The sequence below is a fragment of the Haliotis rufescens genome, unplaced genomic scaffold, assembly GCF_023055435.1.
Source record: "Haliotis rufescens isolate VD_foot unplaced genomic scaffold, xgHalRufe1.0.p SCAF_35, whole genome shotgun sequence".
NCBI classification, from domain to species: Eukaryota; Metazoa; Mollusca; class Gastropoda; order Lepetellida; family Haliotidae; genus Haliotis; species Haliotis rufescens.
The window spans coordinates 891,575-907,506 of NW_025964057.1; positions in this window are offsets into that span (position 1 = coordinate 891,575).

Sequence of the window (15,932 nt, forward strand, 5' to 3'; positions counted from 1 at the left end):
CATATGGTGGGACATGGTTCTGAAAATGTTCTGATTCGAACTAACACACAAGTTGGTTGGTTGGTTTGTTGTTTACTCAGCACTCACTAATATTCCAGCTATATGACGGCGGTCTGTAAATAATCGAGTCTGGACCAGACAATCCAGTGATTAATATCATGAGCATCGATCCACGCAATTGGGATCGATGACATGCATCAACCAAGTCAGCGAGCCTGACCACCCGATCCCGTTAGTCGCCTTTTACGACAAGCATAATCGCCTTTTACGGCAAGCATGGGTTGCTGAAGACCTATTTTACCCCGGAATCTTCACGGGTCTAACACACAAGTAGGGAATGATCCTCGTATTATCAGATATTAGTGTCTAAGATAACTAAATATAATTCACTTAGTATTCAGATCACGTGTAACAGTAATGCGTGTAAGAGTTATTTATTTTAAATATGTATATTTAATTTCACAGGTTTATTAGAGACATAACGTTAAACACAATCACAATCTCTCATCAATATGGCGTCTGTATTTCAAACACGTGCTCAAAATTTGCATTAGAAGTGTTTTACACCCATCTTCAAAGCGGACGTAAGATAGACGTGGATTGACATACCACACATACACTACAAGGCCGTCCTCAACGCGGACGATTACTCTTCACAGTCAATGAGGATCTTTCAAGAAAGGAATGATATTGTGTGCACTTACAAAATCATCATCACTATACTGCCTTTGTTGATGTGAAATTGCAGCTTTGCACTGAGAGAAATATGAAGTTTAAAAACGATAAAAAGGAAGAATGAGAAGTGATGTCTAGAAGGTCCATAATCCCTTTGACAACTTAACAACTCTCGACGGTTTGACATGCCCCATGAATTTCAATCTCTTTTTTAAAAAATGTCTTAACCCTTCTTTTCATTCAACGAATAACGAGAAGACGGTCGTTGCACGCAGATGGTATTATCGTTAATATAAATCATAATAATAGTCGTTTATGGTTATTGTCATTAATGTCTCAACTCAGTATTATGACTTTGTTATGTAGTTTTGAACTCCTGACTCATTTTACAAGGGATTGCTTCCTATAGAAAACCGGAACGTCAGGTTAAGATTCCTTGTACAACTTTACAAGATTCCTCAACATTTATGATCCAATTAACTCCATAAAGTGTTGGACGATACCAGAGCCCCTCCATTACGGTGTAATAGACTATTTTGTCAAGTTGTTTATCGTTAACGCGAAAATTACACTTTATCCTCTGATAGAGCGTCTTCAGTGCGCGGAGCCAGTTAAAACCATCACCATTCAGAGCTTATCCGTAAACTCAACGTAAACTGCCGAAAACAGTCATTAAATCCAACGCATTATCCACGTGGGTCAGTGTGAATGACCAGATACCGTGACGGACCGCAGGTCAACAATGGTTGGACATCCAACAGGTCAGAGGTGGCCATGGGAGGCCATGCGTTTTAGTTTCATGGGCGCTGTCTGAAACTACAAAAGTTTTATACTCTGCAACACGCCGGGTTATACCTCCTGATATTAAATCTGCTTGAACAGTCCCTTGGAAGCCCTGTGACGAGCTTCACCAGCTATGAGGGATCAAGCTGCGTCTGTGGGTGGTTTATAAAAGGGGTAGTTTTAAATTTCGTTTTTATCGCGGTTGATATGAAAAGGAGGGGATGGTTTGGGTTTTTAAAAACGCGAAATTGTCATCAAGATCTCTATGAACGTGCACACTCGCAACAGTCCGTGTTATATGCTACAGTTGGCTTCTGTGGCGTGTTTTAAGCTCGACAGGAGACACTCCGGCGCTGTGTCTATTGTCGGGTTGAAGGTCAATTCTTTCTTAAGTTAAGTCACGAAGGTTGCATAGCTTTGTGTTTAAAAAACGCTTTAAGAAAGAAGGTATTTAGGTTGTCAAAAATAAGTATCTTTTGTTTAAGACGATAAGTGAGTAAGCGAGCGATAAAACAAAATGCATACTTTTCTTAGTGAGAATTCAGATGTAAATTACTAACAAAAACATGGAATCTTTTTGTGATGCCATATATAACCGCGAGGTATTCGCGAGGTTGATCATCAATTCAAAAGTTTTGTTCATTAACGTAAGACATTATAATACGTGTATACAGATGTATCAGAGGTTTCATCACTTCACTGCCAAGTAAAGACATTCTAAGTCTCTGAAGTTGTGCCATTGAAAGTCAGTTGTAGGTAATGTAATGTTGTGTAGTTTGATATAATGGCAACTACTATCATTTACATTGTGTTACTGTGCTCCAGTGAAGACCGTAATGTCTATAAAACAATATCATATGTCGACATTAATCTGAAAACATTAAAATATCAAACATCTTTTGTCCAGTCATCTTGATCTGTACCACGTATAAGTGCCCCATCTCAGCTGCCAAGGTAATGTATCGGAGACTATCGTCTTGATCCTAGATTTCTGTAGATGAGCACCTTAAATGGATGTTTGCATTTCTATTATTTGCAAAACGTGGATAATATAGCGAAACAGATTCACAATTAGACATATAAATAAAACATCATCGAAAGTAGTCTTGACATCGATGTAAAAAACACATAAAAATACGATGGTTATTTTTTCCTGTGAAGACCACATCGCAAGAAACCTCGACTTTTGTTGTACTCAAATGACACAAAAATGTTTTCGTTTGTGTGGTATCGATGTCGGTTTCATGGACATGTGAATGTAATGTAATTTACAGGAATCGATTTAAAAGCAGATGTTTCAGCTGACATGTGTCATATGCAAAATACTCATTGATGAGAATTGAATGTACGCAGTAAACTCGTGTTATTCAGTGTACCATGGAACTGTACAACACGTTTATTGTGTAAGAATAGCGCTGATGATTTCAGAACACGACCTGCTGCACTGGTGGTGACGGTGGTTCTAGTATCTACGCCACCTCATCTCAAGCATCATCAAGTCGACCACGCCCAACTACGCCCCCGTTATACCTTGCATTACACATACGGGCCTGTTTTCTTTGAATCGGCAAAAATAATAACAATCGTTTTAAATTACAAAATAATGAGTGATAAATTCTGACTGAAAGCAAATAATACGCTTGAACCTGAAATATTTATAAAGTCAATTCAAGGCTGACTGCTTTATCGATAAAACTGCTGCTTATGTGTGCTTTGTCAAACTGCCTCAATTAGAGGTAGACATCAGTAGCCAGGTTGGACAGGTTGGAAGACTAACAGTAACACGTGACCTGTATGCTTCACGGGGACGTTCCATTTTCCATCTTCCCGAGTCAAGGGAGTTAACTGATAATAAAAGTCCAGCTTCAACCCTTGCGGAACTAGGCTGAAATTGTGGAGTTATATTGTGGCTGGACTAACGAGTCTATGTCTAGTCCAATCAACATTGCGCAACGAAATCGACATCCGGTTCGTTAACAACGTGGATTTCAACGTGCAAAGGATATGTACCGTCAACTGGACGTCGACAGATATTTTCCAAATCTTTTCATGTTTTTAATTAATGTGCTCACGTGATGTGATGCACCTCGAGAGGTAGGACCCGTCATATTACAATATAAATCTAGATCATCGATAAGATCGTCTTGACTGGGCGCCGCCATTTTGTTTGAAGCAAATGCAATTGATATAAGAGGTGGAATCTGATTGGTCAGTAGGAGGGGCATAGAAGGGAGATAACTCGTTCTAGATACTGGTGGCGCTACGATCGATCCCAGAAATTCCAGCCTAGTTCGGCAAGGGTGGAAACTGGAATTTTACAGTCAGGTAACCCCCTTGCCCCGGGAAGATGTCCATTTTCTGCATACGGCACCAGTGTTATAAGTACAAGTTAGAGCATGGGTGACGAAAAAACACAGAGACCCTAAAGGCAGCCCTACAGTTAAAACTGTATAGAATTATGCAGCGAGTGAAATGTCGAGCGAGTGTTCGATGTCTACCTTTAAGTGATTTCTGTATGTATTTGACAGTGTACGCATTATTAGAGGGAGTCGCTCATAGTGTAGACACATGCACTAAATTCTAACTCAATATTTCATAGCATGACGTTAAACAGATTTTGTATGAAATCCAGTTCAACGATGATTGGTTGGTTTAGTAAAGAACGAAATAATATGTCTTTCACTTATTATATTCAAGATACGACCTGTGAAGATCCGGGGTAGAATAGGTCTTCAGCGACCCATGCTTGCTGTAAAAGACGATTACGCTTGGTTGATGCATGTCATCGCATCCCACTTGCGTGGATCAATGCTCATGGTGTAAATCACTGTATTGTCTGGTTCAGACTCGATTATTTACAGACCGTCGTATAGCTGGAATATTGCTGAGTGCGGCGTTAAACAACAGACAAAGAAACATAATTATTATTCAAGATACCGTGTAAACATCGGGTATCGGTGTATAACCCGACCCATATGTGTAGTTTGCTGAAACATATTGCGTGCAGCATTTGTTATACCTAAGCCACAACCAGACCTATATTTGTTATTTGAGTTGAGGATCCACCCTCTGTTGTCTATTTCTCCACACATCAGTGAAGCTGTATATTTATTTCTCACGCCTATGTCAATTTCAAACCCTTTCTTGACAGTTCTGATAAGCCGGGTGGGACCCCGTCACAGACAAGCACGCCAGGTGGGTCTGCCTGAAATCTACAACCCGGGTAGATAGGCATCAGCTGACATCGTGTCACTCAACTTGTCCATTTCACCATTGAAATGAGCAAGTCCTGGTCCCCGTCTTCAATGGGATGTTACGATAGCGGGCACCGAAAGACAGAACGGTGTAATAGAGTCAAGAGATTGCGTGATTTGGAATCATTAGATCATCAGACCTCGGTCTGTAATCTACATCTGCTGACAGCCCTTGTAGATTTCAGTGTCGATCGCTGTCAATGACACTGACCGGATATTGATAACGGTGGCTGAAATTGACACCTCCGAGTACGAACACAGGCTGTGTTAGTTCTGCTATGTGGAATTACAGAATACATGTTGCAATTTGTGTCGTGTTCAGTTCCACGCCATGATAGGTGGTTTCCGCGGGTGGGATTGAAATTGACATTCTTGGTGGCTGCTTGATTTACTTAATTAGTCATGGCATCAAGCCAGCGTGCGGTAAAAGAACATATCACAGAGGCCATAAACTAGAAATCTATTTATGTTCTCTGATATCAGTGATAAGAGTGTCCGTTTTTAGAACAAAATGATTAAAAGGAGCATTTAATAAGATTAGTCAAATACATGTAATCCAATTAATAACTGAACATAAAGTTTAATATTTCTTCACAAGTCGTCACTTCTAATGCTGAAACTACCTCTTGCTGTGATGAGTGAGTGAGTGAGTTTTACGCTGCTTTTAGCAATATTCCAGCAATATCACGGCGGGGGACACCAGAAATGGGCTTCATATATTGTACCCATGTCGGGAATCGAACCCGGGTATTCGACGTGACGAGAGAACGCTTTAACCACTAGGCTACCCGACCGCCCCCTTGCGATGATGAGGAAGTACCTTAGACATATAACGATATACATACATTGTAGGGGAAAGAAAGTATAAACCCATGTTTGATGGTGGCTAAACATGAAACAAGCAAGAAACAAGTTATTCAATGTTGATGTATTGGATGCGGGCACAGTTGTGTTTTGGACCTTGACTTTGCAGTGTTTCGGCGACTGTTTTCAGCCTAGTAACGTTTTGATTGTTTGGTCAAATCCAATTTTCAAGTGAACTTTCTTTTGTCCTAGTGTATACATGCATATATCAAACTGAATCTACAATACTCAATCAATAATAGCTATGGTGTATTTGGCTATAAAATGATACACAGTACTTTATACATATTCTGGTGTTAAGCGGCCATACACGACAGTTATACCTTGAATAGACCAGTATACTGTAGTCTACATATGAACTCATATCTGTAAAGAAGTGCCAGTCCTATTAATTACGACAATCAGTTCCGAGCCTTCGGTCAGGGACTCATCTATTTGAACAAGTTCACTAGGTGAGGATGTGGCTATCTTTGTCGCAAGTATGAGGCTTATATTACTTGAATTGATGGCACTTTTACATTACAATCATCATCATCGTCATCATCATCATCATCATCATCATCATCATCACATTATTATTATTATTATTATTATTATTAAATGTGATTGACTAATATATGAGCGATAAACCACACTTCTATAATTCACGTAACGTCGTGATTATATTTGAAATGACCTCCCTCCACCAGCATGACCTTGCGCCATCTTTCCTGCACTAAGAACAGACGTCATTGCCTCATCAATATTCCGCCCGTGCGTAGCTTCTATGTAAATTAGCACTCGGAGCAGCCGGTCTGATGACATGGTGGCTGAAGGCCACAGTATTAAACCCGATTCAGTGAGATAAGCAGAGATATATAGACAGGAAATCTACTCAAAACCTAAAACTCCTGCATACTTAATTGAATTAGCTGTAAGCTTGCATTACGTTTTGCATATATTACTGTGGGCGGATTTGGGCCATCTGGGAATATATAGTTAAAGTTAAGCTAGGTTTAAAATATTTACGAGTATATTTACGAATGGTATAGATCGCATGGATTTCCCACGAATAATGTTCACGGTTGGAAGAAGTTATGTATAGGTCGTGTTTAGTCGAGAATTCTAGGGGCAAGATAAACTATCGTTATCGTATATAACCTAGTCATTAAAACGATTACATGTTTGTTTGTTGTTTAACGCCGCACTCTGGAATTCGGGTTCAAATCCGGCGTAGAATCCTTTGTTTCCGGCCGTGAATAAAATACACGTATTACAATGTACGACTAAAACGATTGACCGATACAACAGCACGATATCATCAAACAATTTATAACCGTAATCATAATTTGTTTGTTTGTTTAACGCCGCACTCACCAATATTTCAGCTATATGACGGCGGTCTGTAAATAATTGTATATGGACCAGACAATCCAGTGATGGACATCATGAGCATCGATCCACGCAATTAGGGTACGATGACATGCATCAACCAAGTCAGCGCGCCTGACCACCCGATCCTGTTAGCCGCCTCTTACGACAACCATAGTCGCCTTTAAGGGCGAATACCTATTCTACCCCGGAATCCCGATTACAGGTCTCAAAGTCTCGGGTTCTAGTCAACACGCAAAGTAAGAACACACTCACTCACCCACTCACCCACTCACTCACTCACTCACTCAGAATATACGGCTGCTGACACATCGTCACCACTTCACAAGCTACAAAGAATTAGTTAGTGTGTGACATTCAAATCTATTCTGTGATCGCTATCAAACAATAGGTACGGTCACTCGGAGTGCGAACAGGCACATCCGATATCACAAGCACGTGACGTCACATCAAACACTTTGATGTCATGAGATCCGTATAGACCGGTCAGTTGTTGTTTAGTTACAAGACTGGCTAATCACCTCAGATTCTCAAGTTTTTGTTCGCCACTTCCCGTAACTAAACGTGGCATAACGACACCGCGTACATCAAATTATTGTATTATCCTTAAACCAAGAGCCTGTGTACTTCTTGCTGAAACACGTTGATCGGGGCGGATTCGTTCCCAGAGAAATCGATTAGTTCATTCCCGGATAAACGATTCATACGTAAAACTGACTGGATGGCTAATTGATTTAGACGCTGCAAACAATAAAAAAACGAGGTTCCCAGATTGCGAATCCCTGATTCTTTAGAAGTAATCTTATCATAATTTAATTTACCCGTTAAGACCCGGTTTATAATTGATTTTCAGCACACCATGCTTGTCGCATGAAGCGGCTAACGGGATCGGGTGGTAAGGCTCGCTGAATTGGTTGATGCATGCCATCGTATCCTAATTGAGTAGAACGGTGCTCATGATGTCAATCACTGGATTGTCTGATTTGATTATTTACAGACCGCCATTATATAGCTGAAATATTGCCGAGTGCGACGTTAAACAACAAACAAACATTTTCATATCATGAAAGAATGGAGTACATTTCAATACTAAAGATAAATAAACAAATATGAAACAAACCCTTTAGTATTTTTTAATCATAATAACAGCTAAAAAACGTTTAATAAATAGTTGAGATATAACGATTTCAATGCTCCTGTCAAATGCATTTCATGTGTTTGTTTGTTGCTTCATCAAGCCGTATTAATTCACCGTTTGGGCAGGTGTTATCCAATTAAATAAATAAGGGTTTCAATGTCGACGACAGGAAGAAGAATATAACACAGATAGCAATCATGTTCCCTGCAATGAAGAGCGTGACATGCGCAGACAGATGATATACCCGTTCTTTTTTAGCTTCGTTGAGGATAGGACACACGCATGCGCAGAGTAGTGCAATATTGCGCAGGTGCGACATTCTCAGTCATACAACTCGAGACCATTGGAAATTAATCATGTCAATCTATGGCTTGTCTTTGTCATGGCTCCATAATGACAATAATATTCCACGATATGATAAGATGATTGGATTAATTACAGCGGATGCGTTAAGTGCGCCGATCCTTCTGAGTTACAAAGATACGATAATCGATAAGGTCTTGGAATCTCTCCCTACGTTTCTTGAGGCGTGAAGAGTATTATATTTGCTTTTCGAGTTACTTAACCATGTACTCGTCAGTGCTCAGTTTTGAGGATTGAGACTTGAGATTATGGTTTTATGAACCAGCTGAAATGCTTCATTGAATCTTCTCCGATTAATCAAGATTAAGATTGTCAGCATGATGAAGTATGGAATTACACATGTAGCCGTTCTGTTCAAGACTGTAAGAAATTTAACACTTTTTAATTCTAAAAGTCGCCACGCTCTTAAGAAATGGAGCTATCTTTTGAAATAAATGACATCACGACGTATCAGCACATTTACGTATTCTACTCTAGTGTTACATTTATAGATTAAGTGACTGAACACACAAGCACGTGTTTCCCCCATGCTGGAACATGTGTCACACATCATTGTATACACAGCTAAGCCACGGGTCAGGTTCGTGTAGTGATTTAGTGAGTTTGTTTTTACGCCGCTCTGAACGGTATTTCAACTATATCAAACATGTCAGCTTTATGTGAGAGGGGATTCAAAACTGTCGCAAGTCTTTTACGACAACGTTACCCTTTTGGGAAACCCATGATTACGGGTGTGGTGTATAGTATGGTAAGGCCTCACAGGCAGCTTAGGTTGTATGCTCCATAGGGAGCTGAGAATGAAAATCGAGTGATCACTGATCCACTGACCGAAGTAATAATAGTGTAGCGCTATGAGCATCCACTTGGTAAATGGAATCTGGTGCTTTATAAATGCACTTATTATCATTATTATACAAAGGGAAGTATTTGTTTAAGAATATGAAATACTGTTTTTATCACATGTTAGTAACTGTTTTGTGATGCATATATATCCTTACACTTCCATCAGAAATATGGTAATAATACTGATGGTTTTTACACGAGGGCGGCTACCGAATACAGTTTGGCATTATTGAAACTGCAAGTGAGATTTTGTACATCAATTGATGGTGAACCTAATCCCGCTTATCAGTGCGTTCACTGTGTGTGTCCTTGTGTGTCTTTGCGTGTGCTGTGTATGTTTCTACGTGTGAGAATATATCTGTCGCTCTGTATGTGGATGTCAGTGTGTGTATCTGCGTGTTACACAATAAAAGCTTCCCACAGGCAGGGATTTCCCAACAATATGTTCGCTCGCTGTTTTTAATAACTTCAGCTTAGCTACTTATGAAATCAATATCACCACTGATGTTTGTCGTTGTCAATGTGTCACTCGCATCAGCGTTGTCGATTTCATTAAATCATAATGATACCAATCGTGTGACATCAACAACGTCAGCTGGCTACATGTACGTTAATGTCCGATGCCACACAGAGAAATGGAATATAAACACTTTACTGAGCAATAACACAGACGTGTGTCCATGAAAAGCTGTGTCCCCTGGTGACAGGGTGAACATTTCAGACAAGTCGCCCGTATTAATCTCCTAGTGCGGTTACATGTTGATCTTATGTGTTTGTTTGTTTGTTAATGAATCACTTAGCAACATTCTACCTATATGACGGCGGTCTCTAAATAATCTGGACCGGACAATCCAGTGATTGACATCATCAGCATCGATCTACGCAACTGGGATACGATTACATGCATCAACCAAGTCAGCGAGCCTGACCACCCTATCCCGTTAGTCGCCTCTTACGACAAGCATAGTCGGCTCTTGTGGCAAGCATGGATTGCTGAAGACCTATTCTACCCTGGATCTTCACAGGGCTGATCTTCTGTGTGGCGCACACGTCGGGATATAATGATCAACACTTGGGGGTCATGTGAAAATGTCCAAAATGTACCACTCTCAGATATTCTCATACATCTCGGTGTCACTCTCTGATCCATGTTGAATCCTGCTACATCCCGCTGAATCCTGCTACATCCCGCTGAAGTCTGCTACATTCCTCTGAATCCTGCTACATCCCGCTGAATCCTGCTACACCCCACAAAATTCTGCTACATCCCGCTGAATCCTGCTACATCCCGCTGAAGTCTGCTACATTCCTCTGAATCCTGCTACATCCCGCTGAATCCTGCTACACCCCACAAAATTCTGCTACATCCAGCAGTATTCTGCTACATCCCGCTGAATCCTGCTACATCCCGCTGAATTCTGCTACATCCCGCTGAATCCTGCTTCATCCCGCTGAATCCTGCTACACCCCACTAAATTCTGCTACATCCCGCTGAATCCTGCTACATCCCGCTGAAGTCTGCTACATTCCTCTGAATCCTGCTACATCCCGCTGAATCCTGCTACACCCCACAAAATTCTGCTACATCCAGCAGTATTCTGCTACATCCCGCTGAATCCTGCTACATCCCGCTGAATTCTGCTACATGCCGCTGAATCCTGCTGCATCCCGCTGAATCCTGCTACATCCAGGTGCCATCCAACCTACATCTTGGTGTCAGTCTCTGATCCCTGCTGAATCCTGCCACGTCCCGCTGAATCCTGCTACATCCCGCTGAATCCTGCTACATCCCGCTGAATCCTGCTGTGTTATTATTCATGTATTTTTCCTGTATGGTAAAAAAAACAACCAGGGTTTTCAATTTGATGAAGCAGTGCCTCCCTTGACGACCTCCACCGCCTCCCTTGACGAGGTAAAACATAAATGACCATTGCATGTCAAAATCATAGTGATGTTTTACTTATTGTCTGAATCCATGTGTCAGCTATACGTAAATAACTAGGACTATGATTGATAGGATGTTATGACCAATCGTTTCCATCACAGAATTGGTAATTTATCTCTCACAAAGACTTTCTATGGCAGTCTTTGCGCTTTAGCACCTTAACGCATACTCTCATGCACTGGAGAATTGAGCAGTGTACTGGCAAGACTAGCTAAGTCACTCATGAAGTTGAGTCTAATAATAATCCTGTTGTATCTCCCATATGATAAACAGGGCAACAATTCAACTTCAACATACATACATGTAATCGACAGAGTTTCTATAAATACTTGCTCGTATGTGTTTTTAAAAAATAAAAACAACAACTAAACACACAAACAACAGTGTGTCCTTCTTATACCGCTCAAAGTCAAGTTTATGTAAAGCTTAGAAATATTCTTAAAGTATTTGTTTTGTCTGTTAAACTTAATTCCATGTATATGTCAAAATTATCAGTTAATTATTACCCTTAATGCATATATAGAAAATCACAGTTAATACACGTGCCACTAATTACAACGTCAAACCCTACATTTGACATTGGCACCGGAGCGTGGAGCAAGGTATTTCTTTAATCAACATGTTTGTATTTCTCGCATCCATCGTTTGTGAGATACGGTTGGTTCTAATGTGCCAGAAACACGAGTAAACAACTGAAACACCGACATCTAAATATTCCGTACAACCATCATAGCCAGTGCCTGGCAGTTTCGAAATCTCACACTAGCGAGAGACAACGAGATTCTGTGAGACTATGCAGATCTTCTTCCGGTTGACATTTTCGTCGATGCCCGGTGTTTGAAGATATGGTTCCGACAAACGGGCGCTAATTACAAACGAACCGATAGATTAAGCTTACAGCATCTATCAAAGCTGTCCTTAGATAGCTGTGAATAAAATTTAATCCTTCTCAAACATAGTGGGGCGGGGCAAGTGGCGTTGAACGTGACGGAAGACAAAGGCCGATAACTGACTAGCCAGATGTGGGGGCAGGTCGGAGATAGCTCTCGTTGCGTTTCGTGCTCCGTTTCGCTTGTTTTAGACCGTGTTATCTGCTTGATCAGATGTTCGCGTCACATTCAACATTATGACTTCAAAGATCAAATACACAGTTTTGTCGATTTTATGTTTTATATGCTTTGTATGCCTAAAGGCAATTTTTTAGTATAGATTTTAAAAACAAAATCTATTTGAAACTGTCAAGTACAGTATCAGCTTAATCAATGTCGCGACCTTGTACATGAAGTGACACTTTGTCTGAATCAGGAAAAGCTCGTGAGGTTGTCGTTGAGGCAATGAGAGAATCTGAGTATACTATTAAAACAGATCTGTGACGTCATTCTCTTTTTTAAACGGTCCATATACTTTTAAAATTAGTAATTTCCATAATTGTCGATTATTCATTATCTTGAACCAACATGTCCGTTAATGTACACTTGAACTATTTTTTTTATTTTGGCATTCGCGGAAATTAAAATTAGTGTCGAAAATCTAACATAATCGGACCCACGTTGTATAATTTGTGGACGTGAAATATTCGACCTCTGCTGAGGCGATACATGACAGAACGCCATCAATTAAATTTTAACGATATGAAATATTTTCAATATTTGTATGATCATTAGATGTTTGGGATATAGTCTGTATAAAGTCGTGTCCTTGGTTCGATCCCCGGCCCCGTCATACCAAGAAGACGTTAAAAGAAGGTACTTGTTGTTACCCTGCCTATCGTTCGGCATTAAGGGGATAAAACAAGGACAGGTAGGCTCGGAGTCAGTATACTGTGTCTGAGTGGGGTATTCATATTGAACTGAAGCATGGTTAGAAGAAGGAAGAAAAAATATTGTATTAAGATATCACGTGTCGGTTGTTATATGAAGTGTATTTTATTGTTTCACAATGATTGTAACAGTGTTACTTTGTTTCTGTAGAAATTCGGTAAACGTCTTTGGGCAGTGATTAGTTGTCAGAAATGTAGTACTATTTAATGTAAACAGTCGTTAAGAAGTTACCATGTTTAGATGCTAGTGAGTGAGTGAGTATGGTTTTACGCCGCTTTTAGCAATATTACAGCAATATCAAGGCGTGTTATTTAGATGTTAGGGTGGTGTGGTAACGTCCGGAAAGTATAAAGCCTTACAGCACTGTCTAGAAAGTTCTTGAAGCTAGTTGGTAGGTATATATGGGGACAAAAGCATGCCTCCTACATCTCTCACACATTTCGCCTCTCACGCTTTTCATCGCTTTGGAACCAGCCTTCATGTGAGGATCGCTCATCATCCCTGATTCCCTGCCTAGTCCATCTCGGAAGTTCCATTGTAATTGCTGTGCAATAACACATTTCTTGATTGAATGCCACTTGTTGATTTCACACTAAGTTCTTTTGCGTACACATTTCTGAGTTAATATTTTGTACAATTTGTGAATCGTCACGTAAGACATGAGGTGAGGTGAGGTGAAATTGGGTTTAACGTCGCGTCCAAGATTATTGCACTTATATAGAGACGTGGATGTACGTGTGTGTGTGTGGCTGCTTGTACCAGTCCGGACTGATGCCTATTTATAGTGCTAGCTCACTGATACCATGCCGCAGTTTAACATGAATACCCCACTCAGACACAGTATACTGACTACGAGCCGACCAGTCCTTGTTTTAGCCCCTTAATGCCGAGCGCCAGACAGGGTAACAACAAGTACAATCTTTTAACGTCTTTTGGTATGACGCGATCGGGGATCGAACCCCGGACCTTCCGCTCTCCGGGCGGACGCTCTACCACTAAACCATGGAGGCGGTCTCGTAAGACAAGAGTGTTACGTTGATATGACAGTATACATATCATCACAGACACCTTTGCCATATTAAAGTAATTAGATAAACCTTGTTAAAAACTATAAAAGACGACGAACATATATATCCTTGTTCAGGGCTCTATATTTCCTAAATACACGTGCAGGTAATTGATAATATTCTCGTTTGAGACCCCATTTTATTTAAAGAGCCATGTACCATTATGTTTTAATGGCAAGAAGCGACACAGCTTGGTGCACGCCGCTTCACAAGTGCAACAGGCGCGGAAGACACATTGCATGGGAGGTCGAGTTCTCGTTTATTGTACACCTAATTGTTACCACGTTACTGTTTGTTGTTTAACGCCGCACTCAGCAATATTACAGCTACATTTCTTGGCATTTCCCTCTACAGAATACATGTCAAGCAAATATCGAATCTGCCTGCGACTCGCATGGCTGACCTTTGTGTCAGATGCTGACAAACAGTTGCCACATCCTCCGGTCAAGGACTGACAGTGTCACTGTAACGTTACGGCAGAGCCCGTTTGAACATTGGGTACTATTGGCCCACTCCCGGCATCCCAAAGGGATGAAGGGTTGGTGCCTGTAGACACAGCGGGTGTCATGGCCAGGGTAAACATGATGGGGTGGCGTGGATGGGGCGTGGAACACACACACCTGGACTGACATGCAAGAACAACTCTCGTTTATTTACCCCGACAACGTTGATCTTCGTCACGTCCGTTATGTTTGTTTGTTTATTAAGCGCCGAACTCAGCACTACTCCAGCTATATGACGGCGGTCTGAAAATAATCGAGTCTGAACCTGACAATCCCGTGATTGATATCATGAGCATCGATCTACGCATTTGGGACAAGATTAATCAGTCAGCCTCATCTCCTCTTTCACAAACAAGGGATGCTGTAGATCGCATCGAACCTAGATGTTCACGGGGATCGTCACGTTATGCGTCGTTGCTTTCTGTTACAACTGCGCAATACAACGCGAGTTCTTTTCATAGATAACGAAACCCCTCTCAAGCATCCTCGATTATCCGGTATATGACATCCTTGAACCAATCGCCACCATAGCTAGGTTGTGTGGGTGACGTTACCATCTCCAAAGATCCTGTCTCTAACTGAGGAATACAGCATCGTGGTTTAGTGGATAGAGCGTCTGCCCGGAGAGAGTAACTTGTTGTTACCCTGCCTGGTGATCAGCATTAAGGGGCTAAAACAAGGACTATTCGGCTTGGAATCAGTATACTGTGTCTGAGTTGGGGATTTAATTTTAACTGCGGCATGGTATCTAAGTGAGCTAGCACTATAAAACCGGCATTGGTCCATAAGAGCACACACGCACACGCACACGCACACGCACATATATATATATATATATATATATATATATATATATATATATATAAGTGCAATAATCTTGACCGCGAGGTCAAACCCCATTTAATCTGAGGATAAAACACTCGCCGTAAGTTGGCAGGACAGAGTACCTTTAGTAATTTGGAAGAAATGGGTGTTCCCGAACTTCTTTTGAGTAGTATAGGTGTCTACCACTGGAATTTCAAAGCAGTAATCGTACTTATAGGTGGATTTAATTGCTTACGAATGTGAATATACAAAATCCAATTTACCCGCTCATTACCTCACAAACCACAGGCATCTCTCCACTGACAACATCACTAATCCCGTCATGCAATTGGGTGTAATACGTGTCAGTGAAGGTGTCATTTACTCGTTGTAGAGATAATTAGCAGTCAATCATCAGTGCACGGTGTGTTCTAAGAATACCTAGAACAATCCTCCCCGGCAGCCTGGTATAACACCACATAACGCAGGTGACTGGCAAACA